The 26,230-nt window shown below is 45.2% G+C and overlaps 1 protein-coding gene across 1 annotated transcript in view; it reads right to left on the reverse strand.

Annotated features, from left to right (window-relative positions):
* The window catches only part of INSC (inscuteable homolog (Drosophila)), a 138,311-nt gene that overhangs the window by 73,219 nt on the left and 38,862 nt on the right, over window positions 1–26,230 (reverse strand). The window lies entirely within an intron of this gene.

Consider the following 26,230-nt stretch of genomic DNA (forward strand, 5'->3'; position numbering starts at 1 on the left):
TTTTCTTACTTGACGGCTTCACCATGCAGCATGTGAGATCTTAGTTTCCCAACCAGGGATCAAACCCACTCCCTTTACTTTGAAAGCATGGAGTCTGAACTACCCGGTTGCCAGGAAGTCCCATACTACATTTTTAATGGAACAAAATTACCTCTATTTAATACAACAGCATAAGAATATCAATTAGATCCTAAAATCTTTGTCAAATAAAGTTCACTCTAAAAATCACTTAGTCAAATAATAGTAAGTAACATCAGATCATTAATGAAGCTTTGAGCATTGGTTGAGTGAATTATATTTAATAGCATGTAATTGCCAGGCACTGTGGGAAAAGTGGAGATCAACATGCCAAGCCTCCCTTCTCCTGGAGTTTCGGATCTGCCTAAATAAACAAGACACACTAATGAGAAGTTAAAAAATAATAGACTTCAACATCATTTGAAAGTTACAACAGAAAAAGATATGCACAGCTAAACTTTAAGGCTGGGTTTGAGTCCCTTAGCCCTTGGCTTGTAACAGGCTTCTAACTAGTCTTTTGTCATGCATCTTACCTGCCTCCAGCCATTCTCCATCTACCACGAGTCATTCATTCATCCCACAAGTAAGTACTCAGAGTCTACTACATGCCAAGTACTGTCCAAGCTCTGGGCTATAACAACAGGTAGAAAAAAGCCATTTCCTTTGTGAAAGTTACATTCAAGTGAGACGAGAGTCAACTTTCAAAGCAATTTCCAAATAAACAAAAATAAATAAGCAATGTATACTAGAGGTAGTAAGTACCATGAAGGAAAAGAACAGGAAAAAAGTCTGGAGAGTTGTGGACGTGGAAGGGGAGTAGTTACTGCATTGTAAAAATAGGTGGATCAGAGAAGGCTGTCTGAGAAAGGGACATGTGAGCCAAGATTTGAAGGCCATGAGGGAGTGAGCCGTGTGGATATCTGGGGGCAAATTGTTTCAGGGAGAGAAAACAGCAAGAGCAAAGGCCCTGGGGCACACAATGTCTGTGAGATGTGTGAGAAACAGCAAGGAGGCCAGAGTTAGCCTGACAGGGAGAGAGACGGAGGACCTGAGGTGAGGGGACTGGACGGTGGAAGTGGGCAGACCCTGCGGAGTTGTGTAGGACAAGGTGAGGACTAGGCTTTTATTCCGAGTTATCACAGCACACAGAAAGCATGGAGGAGAGTGGATAGGTGGGCCCAAGGTACCAAGGAGGACTGAAATGATAAAGGCATGCTCCAATTATCATGGTTAAAATCACATCTTCATTTTTAATGAGAAGGACTAGGACTTTCTCAATGATGCAGCTGTCTATAAGGCTTTTAAATGTAAGTTTTAACTACAAGACTTATACTGTTTATGCAAATTATACATGTGGTTCCTTACAGCTTTTTAAATTGTTAAAAATAAGAGCTTACCAATGACCTTTCTATCTCCCTCTCCCTTCATGAAAAATAGCTATTATATTTTGTAAAGAATTTTAATAGAAGATAGATGGATGAAAAATCACTTTATGGATATACCACAATTTATTAAACATTTTCCCATTCTTGGGCACTCATTTGTTTCTAGTTCTTGACCACTACAGACCCCATTATACATGTGCCGTTACATATCAGTATCTTCATTCTATGCCATAGACCCCAGGAGTAGGAAGGAGCGAAGTTCAGTAAGTTGCCACATTAGCTCCCCAAAGAAGCAATGCATTCCCCAACAATGCAGGAGAACTTTCTATACATATATGTTGTTATTCCCCTATGTGAGTCCCCCCTACCAACCGCCTCCTTCCATAAGTTAAAGTTCCCGAGGCTCAGATGGGGAGCTTCCTAGATCTGGCCTCAGCCTCCTTTCTATACACCTCCCTTTTCCATCTTCCCTCCAATCTTAGCACTCTCACCATAAACACACTACACTCAGGGTACACTCAACCTCCCTGTTTCCCAAGTACGGCAGTCTTTTACAATCCATACCCCTGTCTTGCACAGATAGTTTCTTAGACCAGAATCTTTTTTCTTTCTTCTTGACCCGGCAAGCTCCTATTCACTCTGCGATACTGGACTCTAATGTTACTTTCTCTGAAAAGCCTCAGTCAGAGTTCATCAGCTGCCCCCCAGCAGCTCCCACCTCTCCATGCTTCCTCCATTGGAGCCTAATAACATTCTATTGCAATTTGTATATCTGTCTGCACTCTGTACATCCTATGAGGGACAGTCCCTCATATCTGGTTTCTCACCAGTGCCTGACAGATCCCAGCTCCACCTAGAATGAGTGGCAGGCATCTACTGCTCTACCTCTGCAGGGGGACTCTCCACGACTCCACTATTCCACCTCCCAGGGAACGGCATCAAGAACAAGGTCAACTGACAAAAAAATGCACAACTGAAAAATTGAGAATTATGTTTTATTTGACAGACAAAACTGAGCACTTCAAGTCTGGGGGGTAGCCTTTCAGAATAGCTCCAAGGGACTGCTCCGAAGAGGTAAGGAAGGAGCCAGGATATATAGGGGGTTTTGCAACAAAGGCCAAGTAGACAGAACATCAAAACATTACTGTTAAATAAAGAAAGCCAGACATCTCAAGTTCATGAATATAGCACTATTTATGTATAGGAAGATGCAAGAGTCAGGACTCCCTGAAATCATTCTTTTGATATGCATCTCAGCTATCTAGCTATCTAGGCCTGGTACCTTGTTCTTTTCTATCCTGAGTTCCCCCAGGGCAGCCCACTGGCTGCAGAGTGAGGCTGCAGAGGCTGAGGGCTTGGCAGCAGGCGGCCCATCTGTCTCCATTCTGAGTTCCCTCGGGGCTCACTTTCAGGGGCAGCTATAGTGGCCTGATGGCTGCAGCATCCTTTGTTTACTGATACACTGGCAACATTTTCCATTCATGACAACATGATAGGAAAGGGGATACAGGAGATGGAAAAATATATGCCCATCATGTTCTAGAGATACAGACCTGGGAGGCAAACTGACCTAGGGGCTTTTAAGGGGCAACAAATAAACCAATCACTCACTCACTGACTCATTCTCTTCATAAATACTTAGGAGGGGACATCTGTTGTTTTTGTCTTCCCAGCACCCTCCCTCCTTCCATAGTGGCAAAGGCAAGCTACATTAGCTGTCTGGCCTCTTGGTGGGGCAATGTAGGCTTCAGCATTTGGGCGGGCCCCTGCTCCCAAACATAAGGTGGTCCCTCAGGAGCCCTGTCTGCATTGCGTGAAGATGCTCTTCATCACGGCTGGTGGTTAATCCATGGGTGGGCTCCTGAACCAAGCTGCACTAATCTGATTCCCTCTCCCTAAACTATGAGACTTAGAACCAAGAGTTAACAACAGACTGGAGGTGCCGGATGTGAGTCACTTCCATGACGGCAACTTCAGCTGTTCCATGAGGAACTCCAGCATCAACTGAAGATTGGGGAACAAGGCCCAGAGTTAATCTTTATTGCTTGCAAGCAAAAGAATCTTTTCTGAAGCACAAGTTCACAGATAATTAAGCAGAGTTCAGTCAGTGCCATCCCTTAAAAGAATGGTTTTCTGGGAGCCTTTCATTCCAGTTGGAGATCAGGGTAGGTTCATGTAGAAGGTGGCTTTAGAGCTGGGTAGGGCTGGGACACAACTTAGCAACAGAGTTGGAACACCTAAAGACAGTGGGAGCATCTTCCAGGGTGTGGCAGATGAAAGGACAATGAGTAGGTCAGTGGGGTTAGAGTTAAACATTCTGAAAGAGAGGGAGCAAAGAGAGGGAAAAGCTTGGAGGAGGAGGAAAGCCCTGAGCTTGAGAAGCTTTGAAGCCAGAGTAGGGGTTGGGCATTTATGCTGAAAGCCCCAAAAAGCTATTCAAGGGCAGCAGGCTAGGCAACGACAGGAGGAGACCAGTGGAGTTGAAAGATTCCTACCTAAATCACAGCAGCTGAGACCAGCACCCAGCACAAAGGAAACCCACAGTGCTAAGATGGGCTCTTGGCACATCTCCCCATGGAAGAGCTCTGGGGTCCTCAGGGGGAGATACGCACACCCCTCACTTCTGGTCTGGGTGGGAAAGGGCCGTGGAAGAACCAGGTAGAAAAAGAAAGACAAAGCCACCACTTGCCAATGACCTGGGCCCATCCACAAGGGAACCTCCTTTCTGATAAGCCACGTTGATAGCATGTACTTCTGATATGATGAAGACACTTCACCTCTGTCACTTTTTCCCTGAAACCCATCTCAGTCTGATGAGATCCCCAAACCAAGATTTTCATCACTCCCCGCTTCCTCCCCAACTTGCATGGAGGTTATTACTCAGTTCTTGCTCTTTAAGGTCTTTAGAAATTAGAAGGAAAGTGGGATTTCAGAAGCTTTGCTGATTAAAATCCTAGTTGATTTATCACTCTGCTGGTAAGAGAAATGGAATGACAAAACTATTGATTTCCCCGGTGTTTGTATATTTGTGTCTGTGTCTGTCCGTGTTGGCAGATATGAACTCATCTCGGTGTCTGTCTATATCATCTGTGTGTTGGTGTTTGGGTGACAGTCTGTGCATGCCTACCTGAGTCAATACTCAGATGAGTTTGTGTGTTTACTGGTCTTGTGTCAGAGAAACTTGAAGATTAAAAATGGATGGCGGTGGCGTCGGACTTGAGTGTGGGCTGTGACTGATGACTCAGTTCCAAAGAAAAGAGAACAGAAAGTGGAGGAAAAAAGTAACTTTGCAATGGAGAAACCTGGCAAACACCACCTTAACCAGGAGATCAACCTCACTGCTGATAAGCCACATTGATAGCAGGTAGAAGGAAATGGCAACCCACTCCAGTATTCTTGCCTGGAAAATTCCATGGACAGAGAAGCCTGGTAGACTACAGTCCATGGGATTGCAAAGAGTTGGACACGACTGAGTGACTTACTTTCACTTTTCACTTTCAGTCTTGACATGCCCTGGAGGAGGGTATGGCAACCTACTCCAGTATTCCTGCCTGGAGAATCTCCATGGACAGAGGAGCCTGGCGGGCTACAGTTTATGAGATGGCAAAGAGTTGGACCCAACTGAGTGACTGAACACAGCACAGCTCAGCACAGTTCTGATTGGATGTGAAAAAGACACTTCAAACTCTGTGAATTTTCCCCTTAAACCCGTAACTCAGTCTCATCATGGGAAAAACAACAGGGAACCAACCTAAGGGTTTGCACACAAACTAAGCGCACGGCACACATGTACAGAAGACCTGAGTGACACTCCTCAAACCTCAGGGCCACCAAAAGCGAGGGGAGACCAAGAAACCGTCATAGACCAGAGGGGAGCAAGGAGATGCGGTGATGACTAAGTGTAACAGGATACCCTGGATAGAATCCTGAAACCATAAAAAAAAAAATAATACATTCATGGAAAAACTAGTGAAATCCAAATAAAGTCTGGAATTTAGTTAATGGTAAAGGGCCAATGCTGCTTCCTTAGTCGTGACTAATGGACCAAGTGGGTATTAGACAGTAATCAGAGGAACTGGGTATATGGGATATAGAAAAACTGTGTACTATCTTTGCAACTTTCTGTAAATCCAAAACTATTAAGCAAAAAATAATTTAAGTTTCTTTTTAAAAGATGAGGTTTGGCAGGGAGGTGGAATTCAGATGACAAGCCAAAGGATTTTCCACCCCATCACTCTAGAAAGAATTTCACTTCCCGTGCTTCTTCCTCAACTGGAAACATAGGCGGAGACGGTACGTCTCTCTGACTTTGTGTCCTGAGCTTCACAGCAGGAAGCCTTAGTGCATCCAAGCTCCAGAGGACCAGAAGATGGAAGCTGGCTACGAAGCTGAAGCCGAAGGAGAGAGGGTGTATGGCTCAGCTAGGAGACAGAAGTTGTCCTCTTAGTGGGGAGAAACAGGGAGAGCCTAGTTGGCTCTGTCTTCAGTCGACCCCATCACCCACCCTAGAGCCCAGCAATGGCTGGATCCCAGGCCAGACTCTTAGACCTGAGCCTTCTGCACTTAACGATCCCAGGGAGGCCTCACTCTGGCAGCCAGGCCCACAGACTGGCTCAGGAAGATCCTGATCCCTCCTTAATCGCCTGAACAGACCCTGAAGCAGAGCTTCCTCAGACAGAACAGCCTATTGTGTAAAGGCCTTGAGCATAAGAGGGGCTTCCGCAGGCCCAGGCCAACAAGGCTTGCACTTCTGCACACGGTGGTAGAAAGAGCTGGGCCTGCTGCTCATAATCTGTGTGAGGGATTAAAGCCAGGTTGGCCCTGCTGCTGCTTTCTTCCCCCTTTTCTGATATTTGTATTGAAGTAACATACATATTTGTTGTTGTTGTTCAATCGCTCAGTCGTGTCCAACTCTTCCACCCTACGGACTACAGCACACCAGGCCTCCCTGTTCTTCACTATCTCCTGGAGTTTGCTCCAACTCATGTCCATTCAGTTGGTGATGCCATCCAATCATCTCATCCTCTGTTGCCTCCTTCTCCTCCCTTCCTCAGTCTTTCCCAGCATATGTATTTAGAAGTAAACAAATAATATCAAGCTGCAGTTTGATGACTTTTCATAAAATCAATGTACCCTGGTATCCTAAAACAGACAAAGAAATAGAACGTTAGCAGCATTCCAGAAGTCACCCTTGCACCCCTTTCTGGTCACTCCTCCACCACAATAACCAGTGTTCTGACCCTCACAACATACATTAGCCTTCTTAGTCAGTTTCTTAACCTCTCTGAGCTTCAATTTCTTCATCTGTAAAACTGAGATAATAATAGAACCTGCCACACTGAGTTGATGGATGGATTAAATGGTGAACACGAAAGGACATTGCATAACACAAAGAAGATGCTCAAAAATGTTCATTCTCTTGGCTGCCCTTCCCCACATGCAACACTTCAGCACCTCTGCTGCTGCTGCTGCTAAGTCGCTTCAGTCGTGTCTGACTCGTGTGACCCCATAGACGGCAGCCCACCAGGCTCCCCTGTCCCTGGGATTCTCCAGGCAAGAACACTGGAGTGGGTTGCCATTTCCTTCTCCAATGCATGAAAGTGAGAAGTGAAAGTGAAGTCACTCAGTTGTGTCCGACTCTTAGCGACCCCGTGGACTGCAGCATACCAGGCTCCTCCATCCATGAGATTTTCCAGGCAAGAGTACTGGAATGGTGCCATTGCCTTCTCCATTAGCACCTCTAATAACTATAATAATGGTGAGAATTTAGTGAGCACATTTCATGTGTTGAGAGCTGTGCTGAGTATTTTACATGAATTATTTGGCTTACTCCTCAGAACAACTGTTTGAGTCGGGTCTTATCATCATCCCCATTTTACAGATGAGGAAACTGAGATGCAGAGAAGTAAAGTCACCCAGGTCAAAAGCAGTAAATCCTAGTCTCTCTGGTTCCAGAGTCTACTCTTCACTGCTCTGCTTTACTGCTTCACCTTCTGCCCACCCCTTCAAAAAATGTGAAGAAGATCCGAGAGCAGGATGAGATGCCTCAACCCAGGAAGACAAGTGGGGCTATTTTCTCAAGGAAGAACTTCAGGGACTGCTTATTGGCAACAAGAAGATGAAGGGAAACTGTGAGCCACTGGCTCTGCCTGAAGCTCTGGGTAGCGGGAAGACCAGGATCACGGGCCCCAGAGAGGGAATTGCTGCTTTCAGGCCAAACCCACTCCTGGCCGCGCAGTTCCAGGAGCTGCCTTCCCAGGTGACAGCCTCAGAGACGAAGACAGACAAGGGGCGCCTGCGGGGCAAGAAGAATCTGGTTTTCTTTAAGAATGAACTTAAAATAACTTCCGTTTCTAGAGATTGTTTAAACAGATACCTCCTCTTTCTCTCCCAGCAGCAACCGAGCATACAGAGAAGAATAAACAAGCAGATTAGTAAGCCCATGGATCCTTGCCTCCTGCCTCCTCCTAACCCCACTCCGTGGCTCATCCCCAGGCCCCAAGAAGCAGGCACATCCCACTCAGGTCCAAGGCCAACTCTGACCAGGGATGGGAGGACATTGGAGGCTCTGGCCCACCAGCAGGTAGAGGTCAAAATGGGTTGATGATCAAGGCATGTATATACCTACAAAGCCTGACTTTACTCAGCTTGCTTTGCCCCCAAGTTACTCAAGTTACAACTAAGCCATTGGGATAATATATAATCGCATTAAATAAATAAATAAAATAGATAATTGGGTGGAAAGCAGTTCTGAAGTCACGGGGAAAGAGAAAGTAGACAAAATCCACCAGTTATAACTAATATTTATTGGACTCTTACTGTGCCCCATAGCTGTACAATTATCATGCAGTATTTTATTTTCACAGTAACCTGGTTAAGTGAATGTTCTTATTGCCTTTACTTTCCAGATGAAAATAGAGGTGCACAACACTTACAAGACTTAAGAGAGCCAGAACTCCATGTAGGCAGCCTGATTTCATAGACAGTGTGCACCCTGGCCATACTAAAGAGTTTCTCCACCTGTGTCTCTTGTTCACTAGACTTTGAGATTCCCCTCAAAAGTAGGCACTTCCTGATTTATCTCAGCATCACCAGTATCCAGCACACAGCAGGTATTAATAAATACTTATTTGAATCAAGTAAACCAAAGAGTTTCTGGAAAACAGATTATGAGCCTTGCCAACCAAAAATATTTCCAGAAATTGCAGAGTGTCATGCAAGATAAGCATGAGTGCCCTGACTGGGAACATAGACTGGAATCCATGACATCACTCCATCTTCTGTTCTGGGGCTATATTTCAGACAATGTGTACTCTGTTTTTGGCTTAGATGTCAGAAAAAGTGTAGATCAACCTATGGCTAAAATTTGAGTTTGACCAAATAACTAGATACTACAAAAGACATGATAAAAATTTTTGTGTTTTAAATAGAAGTACTTAAAGCAGATGTCAGCAGAATCAGAGAGACCTTTGTAAAAGGCATTGTGCAGACATTCCTATATTCCACGAAGCAATGCTCTGATTGGGTGGAGCTTGAACCCTAACCAACCATTATCCCGATTCTCAGAACTTACAGGCAAATGGCTTTCCAATGAGGAATGGGGATATATATCTAAGCCTTGGCGAAGTGGCTGAAGGGAGGTCTGAGCTCCCATAGGAAGTGCCTGTCCCCATATGATACCTGTAACAAACATAAAGTAGTCTCAACCAGTTTCATAAGATTTAAAACAATCCCTGGTCAATTCAGTGAAACGCTACAGATGTTGATCATATACCAGGCTTTGTTCTGGCAACCCTTGCCCTTACACTGCCCAAGAGAAAAACAGACATAAACAAATACAGCAAACTTCATTCTCATTCCAACATGATGTACCATAGTGTCAAGTATTTCCAGGCATCCCTAGAGTTCCACTCTTATATATTTCCTCCTTACCCCCTAAAAAAAGACAGGTTCAGTCAACCACATGGCAGCATTGGATCATGCTGTCATCTTTTCTTCCTTCAGCAGACTTCCACTGGCTGTTATTCTAACTGCCAGGCCCTGCCAGGTCCATCCAGCATGGTTGCCTTTCCTTCTGGGCAATGTCATGCTCTCTGATCTCTATTAGACATCTCGGACTATCAGAGTCACTGCTTCTTCTCTTACTGCTGCATCTTCTAGGTACCACTGTGCCAGCATCAGAGCCTGGCATGACACTGGGTGTTCCAGGCATCAGGTGGCTTCTGTTGGGTACCACTACTCCCCTCCGAGTATGAATCCTGGAGCTAGATTGCCTGGATTAACTACTAGTTGGCCACTTGCTAACTACAACTTTGGGAAAGCCTCTTTATGTTTGAGTTTCCTCTTCTTCACTAGCAAGATGGAGTGATGATAGTACCTAACTCCTAGGCATTTTTTGATTAATAAGTGAAAATTATCTTCTGCTGATATCTGCTTTAAGTATTTCTATTTAAAACACAAAACTTTTTTATCATGTTTTTTGTAGTATCCAGAGTGTAATAAGTATATTACAACGATATGTAAATATTTGCTTAGAATAATTTCTGATAGGCAATACTGTGTGTGTTCATTATTTCTGGAGTGATTTGAATTAAAGCAGCTGTATCATCAGAACTTAGTTGCTTAAAAGTAGGAGAAATAAGGAAGAATTCTGAAAAGATGACAGTTGTGGCAGTATAGTTTTTCAGTCACTCCAGTTCCCCATATAAAAACTGGCAGAGTAACTAGATAAGAGAGCCAAAACCCCATGGATAATATTTACAACAAAACTAGATGGTAAAGGATTCCTACAAAACTCAAACTGCAAGCGGCTAGGGACAAATCACCTGCAGTTACAAAACTGTACGAGAAGCAGCAGTAAGGAGGCATCTGGAGAGGATGAGAACTTGGATGAGCCACTGCGTATTTAATGCAAAGGACAGTGTGACAATTTAGGAATAGTAACTGAAATCAGAAGGGGTTTGCCTCTCTGGGGTGAGTGCAAGGCAACTACACTAGACTCTTAAAACGGAACCAACAGGAATCTCTTCTACACAGAGCCACGTTAAGAAGAAACTTTTGGGAGTAAGATCAAAATTGAGCAAGACAGAGACAACAGAGACAGAGGAGGAGATGTTCAGTCCAATGTGAAGGGCAGAACAGAGCTAGGAACCTTAGGAGGCAGATCACTACGTTTTTTGAACCCTATACAAAAACAAAAGACGATGGAGCTCTATGAAGTTAGAACAGCTTTCCTAAATGCACCCACCCCCCCGCAAATGTTCATAAATCTAATTTCACATAGAAATGAGCAACAAAAATTTATTGAAGTATCATCCCATGTACAATTATTTTAGAAATAGAATAAAGAGCAGAATAATAACAATGAGAAAATGCCAGTAGAATGTACTCACAAAACAGAAGGAAATTATAACTTACTATTTCAGTAACCATTACAAAAATGAGTTTAAATTTTTAAGAAAATTATAGATACAGAGTATACTACATAAATGAAAACAAGCATACAAAGCACATCCTAGGAAGATTGGACTTTTATTTAAAAAAAAAGAAAATCCTTTGTGCATCTAGAAATAAGTGCATGTTAACTTATGCTTGTGTACATGTTAAATTGCTTCAATCATGTCCAACTCTTTGCAAGCCTATGGACTGTAGCACACCCGGCCCCTCTGTCCATGGGGATTCTCCAAGTCAGAATACTGGAGTGGGTTGCCATGCCCTCCTCCAGGGGATCTTCCCACCCCAGGGATCGAACCTGTATCTCCTGTGACTCCTGCATTGTAGGCAGATTCTTTATTGCTGAGCCACTGGGGAAGTCCATGTTACTTATAAAGGACCAAAATTAGGCTATAATAATATTTTTAGAGCAATCCTTTTTACTAGGAAAAAAAAAAAGTAAAGTAACATACACAAAACACTAAGGGAAACCAAGGATTTTATATTTAGCCAAAAGGACATTCAAGTATAAGAAGGAGCCCTGATTCCTGTGGCAGCAGTGGTGTTGGAAGACAATCACTCAAGAACAATTAAGATAAAATCAATATGACTTCGATACCAAATCATAAGGATGAAGAATGACAGGAACTAGTCAAAGAGGTGACCCAGATTTTTGACTTGAGCAGATGAATGGACAGGCAAAACCAGGTCAGAAGATAGGAAGATGGGTTCAGTTTGAGACTAGTTGAATCCAATGGACCTACTGTCTCTTTTTTTTGAAGAGGGCTCATCCTTCTCACTGGACTTCCTCCCATCGAACTTCATTCTCCAAAATTCTGGGCACTTCCAGCCTCCAGGCAGAGTGCGTGGCCTCCATACCCTCACACGTTCAACTCTGAATATTTATTCAATAAATATTTCCTTAGTGCCTACAATGTGCTGGGAATTCTTCTAGCCACTTGGGATACAGAGTAAAAAAGCCAAAAAACATCCCTGTCCCATGGAAGGTACTTTCTAGCAGGGAAAACAGACAATAGCAATAAATTGTAATAAACTTAAAAGTGCAGAGCCATTGCAGGAGATGCAGCTCCAACTCCTGGGTCTGGTAGATCCCCTGGAGGAGGAAATGGCAATCCACTCCAGCAGTCTTGCCTGGAAAATCCCATGGACAGAGGAACCTGGCAGGCTACAGTCCATGGAGTCACAAAGGGTCAAACACAGCTAAGGACACGTGCAGTACATCAAACGCAGATAATTTCTTTTCAAAAGATGTAAGAATACGTGGGGATGAGATCGTTCATGTGGGAAGCAGAAAGGTAACTGCCACTTAAAGGATCAGGGCAGGACTCATTGAGAAGGTAGGATCTGAGTAAATGCTTCAGAGAAAACCAACCATGGTTAAATACAGGTACTGGGCATTCCAGGCAGAGGGAACAGATGGTACGAAGACCCTCTGCTGGAGTAGGCCTGGATGTTTGAGAAATGGCACAGAAATAAACACGGCTAGAATGGAGTGAACAAAGGAAAGATCAGGAAGAGGTGAGATGGGACTCAAGCTAGATCCTGGAGGCCCCTGGAAGCCACTGCAGGCACTCTGGGATTTCACTCTGAGGAAACATGAGGATTCCTCCTGAGACATCCGAGGAGTCTTGTCATCAGATATCAGCTGGGTCTACCCGGCCCCCACACCATTCTACAACCCAACCCGGAAGACTCTCTCACTAAGGGTTTTATAAAAACAACACATAAATTAATTTAGAATGACAATCTCTGCTATGCAGTAAACTATAAATTGTTTACTAAACAGTTAATTCAAGCATAATTATTTAGGTAACAAACTGTAAATAATTTACAGTATGGTTAGGAGATTAACTTCCAGTCCCTCTTTACTAAGGCACTGGTGAACCAGTGAAGCCCAGCCAGCTGAGACCAAGGAAATGCTGCTCCCTGATCTTGTTCGTCTTCCAGCATCTTCATCGCCCTGCTTCTGACCCACGTGGGGCTGCAGCAGCACAGGCCTTTCTGTGCATTGAGGCTTTTGTGAAAGGGGCAGACAATTCTCTACCTCTCCATCCCTGACCACTCCTAGTTCACATTTTAAGGGTAGAGATGTTCTCATTTTCATTATTCATCCTAGCCATTTTGACATATGTGTTCCACAACTCTTTCTGTTAATTGAACTGTCCAGTATAACATGGTTAGAGAGTTGATCCTACTTTTCAGATATTCACAGGAGTAATGGCCCACCAATATACCTTGAAGCTAATACCAGGGAGTAATTTGTGAAGGGGACGTGGATAATGACATTACAGTCACTCTGTCCCATCTGTTTCTCCAGGTTGTGGCTCCCACTGACCTATAGAAGGACTTGAAGGTAGGAAAGAGATTTGGATGCATTAAGTCAATTTTTTAAAAATCTGGCCTGGTTCCAAGCATGCTGTAAAGGAGATATTTTTTGAGTACCTCTGCATGCCAGGCACATATCAAGTGCTTGACATACAGTATCTGTCTTGCACTTGTTGCAGTTGTTTAGTCTCTCAGTAGTGTCCGATTCTTTTGCAGCCCCATGGACTATAGCCTGCCGGTTCCTCTGTCCATGGGATTTCCCAGGCAAGAATATTACAGTGAGTTGCCATTTCTTTCTCCAGGGGGGTTTTCCTGCCCCAAGAATCAAACCCATGTCTCCTGCATTAGCAGGCAGATTCTTCACTGCTGTGCCACCAGGGAAGCCCGTCTTGCAGTTTTAGGATCCTATTTTATCATCCCCAATTTTACAGAGGAGGAAAACTGAGACTCACCCCCCCTAGTCTGTCCAGCACCTATGGGGTGCACTGCTGTTTTCTCTTTCAGAAAGCCAAAGAACAGGAATTTGTCTCCAGGTGACTATTTCCAGTCCAGGCAGCCAATTTCATGTGTACATTTCACAGCTGCCTCCTCTCTGATGATTGCAAGCCCATCTTGTTAACTTTATGAAACCCTGGCATTTTAGACGCCCTCGGAGAATGAAACTGTTGTTAGTCCTGCAGTCATGTCTGACTCTGTGTGACCCCATGAATTTAGCCTGCCAGGCTCCTCTGTCCATAGCATTCTCCAGGCAAGAATACTGGAGTGGGTTGCCGTTTCCTACTCAGGGATTTCCTACATCTTCCCAACCCAGGGATAGAACCCGGGGTCTCCTGGGCTGCATGCAGATTCTTGACTATCTGAGCCACCAGGGAAGCCCCCAGAGAAAGATGCTACTAATAATCCCTGGTCTTTCTTTAACTCAGGAACAACTTATTTTTGAACCCCTTAAAAGGATACATGTATGTGTGCACACTGTCAGCACACATATAAGAACTGGCATGATGCTGCTCACAGCAAGAAAACGTGATGAGGCTCCATCACATGTCCTCATCCCACTCCACCTCTTAACAGCTGTGTGGCCTTGCATGTGACATTTGCCCTCTCTGAGCCTCAGTTCCCTGACCTGCTCTCCCCCTCATTCCCCAACCACTGTCTCAGCCTCACCAAGTTCTTTCAGTGCCTTTCCTGAGACTTCCAGCCCCCCAGCCTTTGCAGCTGTTGATCCCTCTCGCCCTGTCTCCTCTGCACCTTGCTGGTGCCCACACATCCTTGAAATCTTGTCCCAAATGTCTCTCCTGGGGCAGGTGTCTCTGACTCCTAGATGAGCTTACCTCCCATGGGTCCTGTGTGTCTGAAGCACCCTGTCTTTCCCCCATCATGACACAGGTCTCCATTATTCAACTATCTGTTTATCCACTAGCCCAGAGGTCTCTAATCTTTCTGGTACCAGGGACCAGTTTCATGGAGGATAATTTTTCCATGGACTGGGGGTGAGGGGTGGATGGTTTCAGGATGACTCAAGCACAGTAGGTTTCCCTCTCCAATGAGAATCTGATGCCTCTACTGATCTGACAGGAGGTGGAGCTCAGGTGGTAATGCAAGCGATAGGGAGCAATTATAAATAGAGATGAAGCTTCACTTGCTCACCTGTTGCTCACATCCTGCTGTGAAATCCATGTAACAGGCCTTTGACTGGCATTTGTCTATTGCCCAGGGGTAGGAGACCCCTGCACTAGTCCATAGCAGGGCGGGGCTTCTGTTTGTCATGCCTGCCCTCCACACTTCCCCTCGCACTGGACCTGATATAGTGAAAATGCTCAGTGTATATATTTATGGAACTGAATTAAGTTTAAAAATCTATCAAATGGGAATAACAATGACCTGCACTGCTGTACCGTCTCACGGGGTTATTGTGATAAGCTCCATAACCATTACCGCTAACATTTATTGAGACTGGGCCCTGGGCCAAACTACCATGGGGATGGCTTTGTGCAGATCTCACTGTGACCCTGAGGGCAGGGCGCCATAATTATCTTATTTTTACAAATGAGGAAACTGAAGCTCGGAGAGGTTACATGAACTATCAGATATTACTCAGATTGTCAGTGGCAAAGTTTGGCTCAGAACCCAGCCCATTAGACTCTAGACCCTGTCTTTTCTTAAATGCCACTCTAACCCGCCTTGTGAAGGCCATGCTCTGTGCAGGTGGCATGTTCAGGACTGTCAGGTAAAGATATAAATGCCTTCTCACATCCCCAAGCGGAGTCCTTGCTTGGCCTCAAGTTTCATGGCTGTAACACAGGACCTGAAGTATAGACAAGACGGTTTTAGCTTTATCTTTCCCACTGTATTCTCCTCTTCACTTTAAGGAGAGTATTTTCATTTGCCAAAGTGAAACATTTAGGAGAATTCACAGATCCTACATCACAGCTGCCATCCTGGTACCTCCATGGGGTTCCGGGAAAGGGAGGTGAGAGTCCAGAAGTCACCACTAGAGGGCTTCCAAGAGCAGATCTATACCATCGCTGTGGACTCTAGCCCCTAGCACCTTGACCCCCTTCTTCCACCACTGTCACAGCAGCTCCAGCCTTAGGCTGTGACCATGAGTCCTCTGTCCCTGGTTTTGGGCAGACTCCAGGCATCCTTAGGCTTTGGCTTCAAAAGGACCCTAGACGCAGAGGTCAGGAGAGGCTGCCTGTCCCACCAGGTCCTGCAGCACGTGCTGGGGCCAGGCTGGGAGCCCTAGTGCCCTGGTGTCTTCTGTGTGCATTCTCATCACCAGTCTGTTCTAAAAGCTGAGGACACAGCTGAATAGAAGAAAATCCCAGTGCTCACACAGCTCAGGCAAGACCCTGAACAGGGAAGAAAGCACTAAGAATCCAATCTGGTCATAATTGTAACAGTAGCTCATGTATTGAGTTCCAGCAATAAGCCAGGCAGTGTTCTAAGCTCTCTCAATATATTATCTCCTTAATCCTCCCCACAGCCCTGGGAGAGAAGACTGTTATTAATCTCATTTACAGACAAAGAGACTTCTTCTGGGAGAGGTCACATGTCAGTAAGTGGTGAAGCCAAGACTCAGACCCATGCTCTAGAGCACAGACCTTCTGCTCATATCAACTAAACACCACACTGAGAGGAAGAAGCTGTGAGCAGGAGAGTCTGGGATCACAGGAGACAGAGGGCCTGACTTCGCCTGGGAATATGTACACAAAGGAAATGACATTTGCCCTGGTTCTTAGAGGAGTTGGCCAGGATGACAAGGGCCAAAGGGCTTCCACATAAATGCAAAAACGCCTGGGGACACAGAAATAGTAATACAACTAGAAGTTTCACTAGACTCAATTCAGGGCCCAATGAAGGGGCCTAAGGATAGAGAGGAGGATCAGTTGATTAAAGACCTTGAATACCATGATTAGGGATTTGGATTTAATCCTGAGGGCAATTCGGAGCCACTCAAAACATATCAGAGCAGGGCAGTGACATAACTGTGCAGAGACTCAGTAGAAAAGGGACCACAGTGGATTAAATACTGTACAGGAGGTGACCTGCCAGGAGATGAAGGTTGTACAGTCGAGAGAGGACAGCAGGCTCCACAAAGACCATGGCATGGGCCAGGAAGAAGTGGATGGTGAGGCGAGGCGAGAGGATGCGAGGGTGAAGGAGGAGAAGGAGCAAGGCTGGCTCCTGGGGCCTGGTCTGGGTGCCCGGTGGTGCCCTGGCTGACGGGAAACCCATCCAGGGAGGGGTCAGTTTTCATCTTGCTTGGTTTCAGGGTGGGGCACGATGACAAGCAGGATTCACAAGGTCAGAGCAGAAGTGGGTGTGGGGCCTCACAGAGGGGTCTATCGAAGAGCCCCACGCCTTCCCAGGGAGGAGAGCAGGCCTGGAGAGCCCGGAACGGCCCCGCCACAGGCCGGTCCACTCCCAGCCGCGGTCACCGTGCCGCCACATAATGAGATGTTCTTCTCAATTTTGGAGTCCGGGGACTGCGGCTCCTTAGGGTTTGGACTGAGCATCCCATAATTGCAGAGCTCGTCAGATTCTGTGTCATTAGCTCTCCGGTTCCCAGGGCGCCACCTTTCCTACTGTATTTGCTGATTGACCCCCAAGATAAAAAGTCTGGTTGAACAGGGCAGCTCTTGCTGTGCAGTGGGGACTGTCTGCTGCCCCACACCTCGCAGCTCCCAGTGGTTGAACCATCCTCAGCTGTGAACCTGGAGCTGCCATCACACTAGACATGAAATCTTCCCATTCCTTGTACAGATGGTCTGACTTCTCATACAAAGGGAGGAAATGAAAACCAAGGTCAAAGCAGATGGACTGGCAATGAGTCACATACCCTTCATGGTGGAAATTGCCACAGTCAGGAGCTGGAGGGGCCAGGGGCCAAGACCGAGGTTGGATTTCCTCTGTCTCCATGGTGAGCTGGAATCTGATGCTAGGAAGATGCCCCTGTGCCCGGGGAGCAGGCGGGCATCCCAGCAGTGAACCAGGCTCACAAGAGCCTGTGCAGTTCCCAGCAGAGTTCCCAAGAGCTGCCTACTCCCCCAGTTGCCCTGCTCCTTGCTTCTGGATGGTGGCCTTCCTGGACATCTGGAAGGAGGTGACTGAGCCCCCAAATCTGGGTTTTGTGGAGTCTGGCAGATTCCAAAACCCAAAGCCAGATGTAACCACAGTTATCTCCACATACCAGGCTACTGGTCAGATAGATTTTTTTAAGCTGGAATTTATCCAGGGTAGAGTTGGAGTAGCGGAAGAGAGGAGCATAGTCATATACCAAAGAATTACAGAATGAAACAATGGGTTCCCTGAGCTGTGTCTAAAATCAGAAGGAATTAACTACCCACACAGTAAGCAGGAAGAATTACCAACAATAGGACACCTTCTGGGAACCAAGAACTCTCTCCTTCAGCCCACACAGTGGTTCGATGGTTGGTGATTACCCACCCATTATACAGAGGTAAAAACTGAGGCTTAGAAGCATTACTTAACTCGGCTAAGACCTCACTGTTAATAATCATAATGAAGTTAGAATTGAGTGCTTATTAAATTCTGGACACTGTGCTAAATGCTTGGTCCAATCTTAATTATTTACTTTACCCTCAAAATAGACATACACAGACTACTGTGTATAAAATAGATAATTAATGAGAACCTATAGAGCAGAGGGAATTCTACTCAATGTTCTGTGGTGACCTAAATGGGAAGGATATCACAAAAAAAGAGGGGATATATCTATATATACAGCTGATTCAATTTGGTGTACAGCAGAAACTAACACAACATTATAAAGCATCTACATTCGGTAAAAATTAAAACAAACAAACAAAAACAATCCAGTGAAGGTCACGTAACTGAGATTTGGGAGGTGAAGTAACTAGGCCAAGATCTCAAGGTGGAGATCTTGAGTTAAGTGGAAACAAGAATTTATGCAGTCTGAGACCAGAGCTTTGCTCTTTCCTAAATAGTATGTTTTTTAACAGTCTTCAGCAATTTTACTGATATTCACACCCTCAAATCCATAGCTGGGGCTCTTTCTCCCATGTTAAACCGTTCTTACATGACTATCAATGCCTTTTTTTCATAAATATACGTATGGGCTTCCCAGATGGCGATAGTGTTTAAGAATCTGTCTGCAATGCAGGAGACCTGGGTTTGATCTCTGGGTTGGGAAGATCCCCTGGAGAAGGGAACAGCAACATATTTCAGTATTCTTGCCTGGAGAATCCCATGGACAGAGTAGCCTGGCAGACTACACTCCATCTGGTGGCAAAGAGTCGGACATAACTGAGAGACTAACACTTCCACTCTCTTGCATGTATACATATATCCTCTCCCTCTTGAGTCTCCCTCCAACTCCAACCCCCACTGCATCCTTCTAGATCATCACTGAGCTGAGCTCCACGTGTTATACAGAAGCTTCCCACTAACTGTTTTACACATGGTACTATATACATGTAAACTGTATTCTGTCAAGTCGTCCCCTCCTCCCTTTCCCCTCTGTGTCCACAAGTCCCTTCTCCGTGTCTGTGCCTCTCTTCCTGCCCTGCAAAGAGGTTCATTGCTACCGTATATAAGTCTTTTTAAAGCTTATGATCATTTAAAGACCACAGTATGCCTAGTCATTTTTCAAATCCTGCCTTATTTCCTTCTGAGACAGAATGAGGTGTATGTTATTTAAATTCAGGACAGAACTACTGGGCCACTGGCCCCATCATCACAGATCTCTGACAAGTTTGCACCAGAAGAACTGCCAGAGTGGGAAGCCAGGAAGATGGGGCAAAGTGAGGAGTGCCCTTCTGAGGACTCTTCCCCATCCTTGCTCTGCCTCTGCTCCTGCCCCTCGGGCATCCTGCCTCACTCTTCAAAGCCCATCACTGGGGGAAGGTAACAGCACCACACCATTCAGATGCCAGAGGGAACAGCTTTCCGCAGTCCAGCAGACCCATGCCCTGGCCCCTAACTTCTGATATCAATGTCTCATTGCCAGATAATCCTGTAGGTCTGGCATCCAGGGTTCCCCCAAAACACCGGGGGGCAATAGTTTATGGAAATCTCTGTCTACATTCTTGTTGGCTCCTTTTAAATTCTTTTCACTCAGAATGAAACTTCAATTATTCCTTCTAAGTCTGAAATTTCGATCTGCCTTATTCTATTCTACCTGCTAATGTGAAGCGGAGACTTTTCTGTAAAAGAATACTTTTCTATGCCAAGAACACTTGGTAATGACCTCCAAATTCCACTGAGCATCCCAGTGGGCCAAGCTAGGTGCTGGGATTATATAGGAGAGATAGTGAGAATGTGATCTCCAAGAGGGCAGGACCTTCCATCACAGTGTGACATGATCCTTGGACCTCGCACAGCACCTGGCGTGTCATAAGCACTCGACGAACATTTGCTGAATGAATAAATGAACGGTTTTAAATAAGCAATTATGGCTCAGTATGTTCTATGTGGCATTTTGAAGTAATCAGAAGGAATTTGGGGAGCACAGAGAAGTTCAGCTCAAGCTAGGGGATCTGAGAAAGTGTCCCAGGCTAACGCTAGAAGGATGCCTTCAAGTGTACTAGAAGCAGCAGAGTTGGAAGGCGACAGGATTTCAAACAGAGGAACCAGCATGTGCAAAGCAGTGGAGACATGGAGCCGCATGTTGGGAAGATGGCAAGTTGCTAAGAGTAGTCAGAGGGGTGGAATGGACTCAGTCAAAAGTAAGAACTTCAAATCAAGAAGCGTGTTGGAATGCTGGGATTCATGGATTTATCTGTATTTTATTCCAGCGAAGCTGGGTGCTCTATACCCACCCCCTCATAAAGCACTTCTCCAGGCTATACCATGGGGCTTCCATAAAACCTGGACAAGGCACACCCTCAGATGCTGGAAGGGGCTCCCAAACTAAAATGTCTTACAATTTCCTTCCCAGCTACAAGGCCAACACAAAACCTTTTCATGCTTTTCACTGAAAGGAATAAGACCTTGCTTGTTTTGGTCAATGAGATTCTTTCACAGCCCTGAGGCACTAAAGTGGGATCCTTTTTGTCCAGAAAAGGGAAAAGACTATCCAAAACTCACTCACAAAGTCCTAAAACATTAGCACTGAAAGAGTCCTTGGGAAACTTTTGCCTACCTCCTCATCCTCAGATGAAGAAAACGAAGCTCAGAGAGGGAAATGATTGTCTGCAGACACAGAGCAGGTGAGTGCAGAACCAGGGCTGGGAAGGAAGGAAGGGAGGAAGGAAGACAGGGTGGGAGGAAGGCCAGCCTCTGGCCCCTGGTCACTGCTCCCCACTGCACCGTGCTCTCCTGCAAGACATTAAATGATGAAATCGCAGAGACATTTTTTCCAATGAACATAAAACCAAAAGATTAAAAATATTTCTGAATTGCTATCCTTTAGGAGAAGAAAAAGTCTCTCCAACTATCTGACTCTTCAACCAATTAAATCTTTGGCTGCCACTCAGAAACAGTATTTAAATTAATCAAGGTAAAACTTTAGCTTATCCTTTCCCTCCATGAGGCAGTTTTCTACCATAAAGAATGAAAACAGCTTGCTTGGAGAAAGGAACAAACTTTGAGCTAAGGAATTAAATTTCTCACAGTCACCTGAGACGCCTCAGTGGTTAGTCACTTGTCATTTATTAAACATTTATTCATTCAACAACCAGTTTTTGAGCTTCTTTCGTGTGCATTTTAACCACAGGAGCACAAATATGAATCAGAAATGACTGACCCTCAGGATATTTATTGAGTCAGAAGGATGACATTTACATAATTCTTTATAGTTCTACTCATGGCCTGGCCCAAAGTAAGTTCTTAGCCTAAAATAAATTTCATTCAAATGAACGGGTGAATGAATGAAATTGAAATCTATTACAGATCACTGCTAATAAGAGGATTCCACTGGAGCTAGGACACAGAGCTGTTAGAAATCACTGGAGGCTAGCTGGGATAATAAACTTAAGAAACACAGCTCAGGGAAGGCAGGACTCCACAGAGAGCAGTAGGGGGCCTGAGAGTATTATAGCAGCTCCATTCCCCTCTCTGGGTCTCAATTTCCCCATCTCGTAATACAGGGAGCTCTAAGGAAACTTCCAGCAACAACATTCGATGCCTCTATGATCCCAGTTCCCGGCACTATAAGGGATTTTAAATCCAACCTCCTGTCTTAAAAATGGAATCATTATTCCTATGTCTTTACAAGGTCACACCCTACGTTTCTGTGGATTTCTCTTGGGAGATAGGAGAAGGAAGGGAATTTGATTCTAGCCTTCCTTTAGGTTTAAACAGGAAAATATCCAATTATCCCATTGACAATTACAGTCTGCACATTTCACCGCGGGCACAGAAAGCAACCGGCAGCAGAAAACCAGCCGCAGAGCAAGGGCGTACACATGCAAGCCATTATCTACTTGGAGACAGGCTGGCCCGCGACAGCCTCACTGGCTCAGGGAAGCTGGGCGGGTCCTCGCCAGCAGCCCAGGGGTGACCCAGGAGGCCGCCGGCCTGCCACAGGCTTCAGCTGACTCATCTCAGACTCCAGGCTGAACAGAAACCTAGTGAGACATCTCTCCCTCCCAGTGAGACATCCCAAAGAAAAGACCCCGGTTGTATACTTGCTTCCAATCCAAGCCTGATCACTTGAGATAAATTAACAAGTTCCACAAGGAAAGGCACCACATCTGATTCAGTCACCATCATGTCCTTAAGCACACAGCCCCATACAGAGACGTGATCTGCACTTAGTACGTACTCGTAGAGAAATTTTGTGGAAGACTTAATGAATACTAATGAATAAACGGGGCTTCACTGGTGACTTGGCAGCAAAGAACCCACTTGCCAATGCAGGAGACATGGGAGACACGGATTCAATCTCTGGGTTGGAAGATTCCCCTGGAGAAGAAAATGGTGATCTACTCCAGTATTCTTGCCTGGAAAATCACATGGACAGAGGAGCCTGGTTACAGTCCATGGGGTCACAAAGAGTCAGACACAACTTAGCAACTAAACAAAGACAACAATGAATAAACAACCACCTGAATGAATGAATGAATGAATGACTTCTTCATGTGATGCCCTCAAGAACATCATGGAAAAGACAGCTGGAATAGAGTACTGGCTGGCACTCAGGTTCAAGCACCATCTGAGGACATGTATCCTGGCTCTGTTCTTTGTCAGCCTGTCCTGGACAAGTAAGCAGCTTCAGCTCCTCAAGCCTCAGCTTTCTCATGGGACGGACGTTGTATGTGGCATCTGGGTTCTTCCTCAAAGGAAAGACTTGCTGTCCCCAGCTGGCAGGACTTTCAGAGCTACCTTACCTGAGGTCATGCTCTGCCCAAAGTCGCCCACTCCGACAGAATGAAGGTGGGATATGAAGGTCCTGGCCTGTCTGGCCAATGGACAACTCTGATCCCAAAGGTCCCTGTGAGGTCAGCTGAGTTGTCATCAAGCCGGCATCACAGCTCACCATCTGCACCCTGCCCCCACCCCACTCCCACACCACCGGCCATGCCTGCTTCCTTCCTTTCCTGCCACAAGTGTCAATCCCAAAGGCACTCCCTAATGACCATCCTGGACTCTCAACCCCATCTCAATGACTGCTTCCCAGGGAACCCAACCTATGGCCCCCTCATTAGCAAAACAGAGATAATAGTAAGTATACACAAGGGCTGTGATGAGGACTGAGTGAATTGCTATGTGTAAAAGCAACCAGCTCATAGCAAGTGCTGAATGAGAGTGAGCCAATTTTGTTACGGGGGTTAGTAAAGTCCTTTCATCAGTATTCCCACCCTCACAAGCAGGAAACCAGAGAGAAAATGTCAGTGTCTCAGCTTGATCTGTGGGTAAGAGAAGCAATGAAAGGGAGGGGGAGCGGGAGACATGTCTGGATGTGGCCCTGTGTGCATCCCTCAGACTGGCCTCCAGTCCACCCTGCAGGAACCGCACCATAGAGACTGTTAATTCAAAGGCCTGGGCCTCCTGCAGAAGAGGAGGCACGATGATGGCGGGCACAATCCTGGGAGCAGGCAGACAGGTGGCAGCACCCTGACCACCATGTCTGGATCCCCGAACCACTACCATCCAGCTCAGAGCCAACAGCAAGAACTGATGTACCAATCGTAGAGATGGGAGCCCAGAGACCCGAGAAGAACAAAATCAGCTAGAGACACAGCACCACAGTCTCTAGCTACCCAGAGAGCCGATCCGCTGTCCCCTTTACTGCCAGCAATAAATTCATGAACTTCTGGGGAAGTATCTGAACCTAAGCTTGCAAGGGTTTTTACTGCTGAGGGAGGGAGATTGGGGGTGGGGGATGCCTTACTGTTACCAGGATGGCCTTGTAAAATGTATGTTGGCACCCAGAGGCCTAGAGAGACCTTCCTTCTTAGACCCCAGCACTTAGACGACCTTTTAAAGCAATGACCACGGTCATCTTGTTATAGAAGATAAAACTGGTGCTCAGACAGATTAGGCAGCAGCCAGAGTCACAGAGCTGGTAGGAAGTGGAGCTGGGCTTAGAGCCCAAGTCTGATCCCAAGGCTTATATGCTTTCAACATCTTCAGGTTCCTACATTAAAGTTTTCAAGAATAGGGTCCTGTTCTTTGGCTTGTTTATTTTATTTTATCGCTTTTCTAAAATTTATTTTTAATTGGAGGATAATTGCTTTATAATACAGTGTTGGTTTCTGCCATATAGCAACATGAATCAGCAGTATGGGCTTTTTATTATTATATTATTTTTTAAAATATGAAAACCTCCCAGGATATTCAGACATGGTCATAGTTGACAACCATCACACCCCCTTCTATCACCCAATTCAGTTCACAATCCCAACCCCTGGCCTCAGACACCTCTGTTCCCCACCTTCTGTACTCTTCCAGGAGCCAATACCTAGAAAAGCTCTTCTGATGCTATTTACTCAAAAGGGTCTCAAACACCAAAGGTCTAACCCAGGCTGTGGGATGATCCCATGCAACTTGACAATATTTATTTACTTTGTACACCGATGTGAACAATGGCACTCCAGAGTGAAATTCAGGCTCAGTGGAACACAACAGAAAGAAGTCAATTATCCAGCATTAATTATTTATCTGGAGACAATAACCATGGTGTTATTCCCCACGAGAGAGGCCTCTGCAGCTTGGAACAAGAGGAAAGAAGAGGCGGCTGCTATTGTCTGCTCATAATGAAGCATCAGATTGGACAAATGAATTCCTCTGACATGCTGTAAATACACATGAGCCCCAACAGTGAATGTGGCCCAGGCACACACTCCAGAACACAGACAATTAACAGGGTGGTAGATGATTAATAGGATTATATTCCCCCACTGTTCTGGGTAGGCCTGGCCCGGCAATATGAGATTGTGATGACAGTAAAGGCGCTGCCACCTTCTCTCTGCAGCCTGCCTCCCCTACCAGAATAATAAGACTGAAGACATTCTAAACAAACAATTTTGCAGGTTGCAGTGTTTGTGGAATCATGTTAGTCTGGTATTTTCCTCCCAAGGTATCAATATTTGCTGTACAATGTCAGTTAGAAAGCCTGTCTCGACTCCAAAAGCATAATGATCTGATTCCTAAATCATTTTTATGTAATTTAATTTTCTCTTATTTTTAAAAATTCTGAGGAGCTTGGAAGAGAGAGACCAGTGGTTCCCAGGGGCTGACAGAGTTCCAGAATGTGATCTACCTTGGCTCATATTCTCTACTCCAGGGTCTTATTCTTTATCTAAAGGAGATGGTAATATTGATTGAGCAGTTCCTATGTTTCAGACAGGCACTTTGTATATTATCTCTTTTTTTAATCTTTGGATTTATTTTCAAGCATTTTCTTCTACACAAAAATAAAGCATAATAGCTATTTGCATACAGCAACAATTTGTTGTTCAGTTTATATGTGAATAGTAACAACATATACATATTAAAGGCTCATCACAACCCGATGATGTAAGCATAAATATCTCTATTTCATTGATCAATAAACTGAAGCCCAAGGTTATAGCTAATAAGCAGCAGAACCAAGAATCAATTTTTGTGGGGGGTGGGGGGGGTCAAGATTCCTAACCACTGTCCTAAACTGCCCTGTGATGTCAGTTTCCCGAACCCCAGCACAGGCTCTGGTCTAACAATTCCAACCCTGTGAGATCTGTAGAGGGGTCCCAAAGCCCTATTGCCACAGATGTTGCTACTCATCTGAGTATACAGTTTTCAACCTGGGCAGGACAGATGATGGAAAGACAGATTCCTCTGCATCTAGAACACTTCTACTCTTCTGATTATAAAATATTAGGCTGATGGGAGTGTCTGCCCATGATTTCTTATTTTCTCAAAGAGGTAACTTGCCTATAGTAAGGGGTCAAGCGAAGTATTTCTAGAAGAACCCCCTAAGATCACCTACATGAAGAGACACAGAGGGCCTCCAACATGTAGCAGGCACCCAATAAACAAGGGCCCTTCTTATATAGCTCTCACCTGATGGCAGACGTTTTGCATGTATTATTAGCTCATTTAATCCACACATCAACCTTATGTCTAGATACTATTATTAC

The sequence above is a fragment of the Bison bison genome, unplaced genomic scaffold (assembly GCF_000754665.1).
Source record: "Bison bison bison isolate TAMUID 2011002044 unplaced genomic scaffold, Bison_UMD1.0 scf7180017864518, whole genome shotgun sequence".
In the NCBI taxonomy this organism is placed as follows: Eukaryota; Metazoa; Chordata; class Mammalia; order Artiodactyla; family Bovidae; genus Bison; species Bison bison.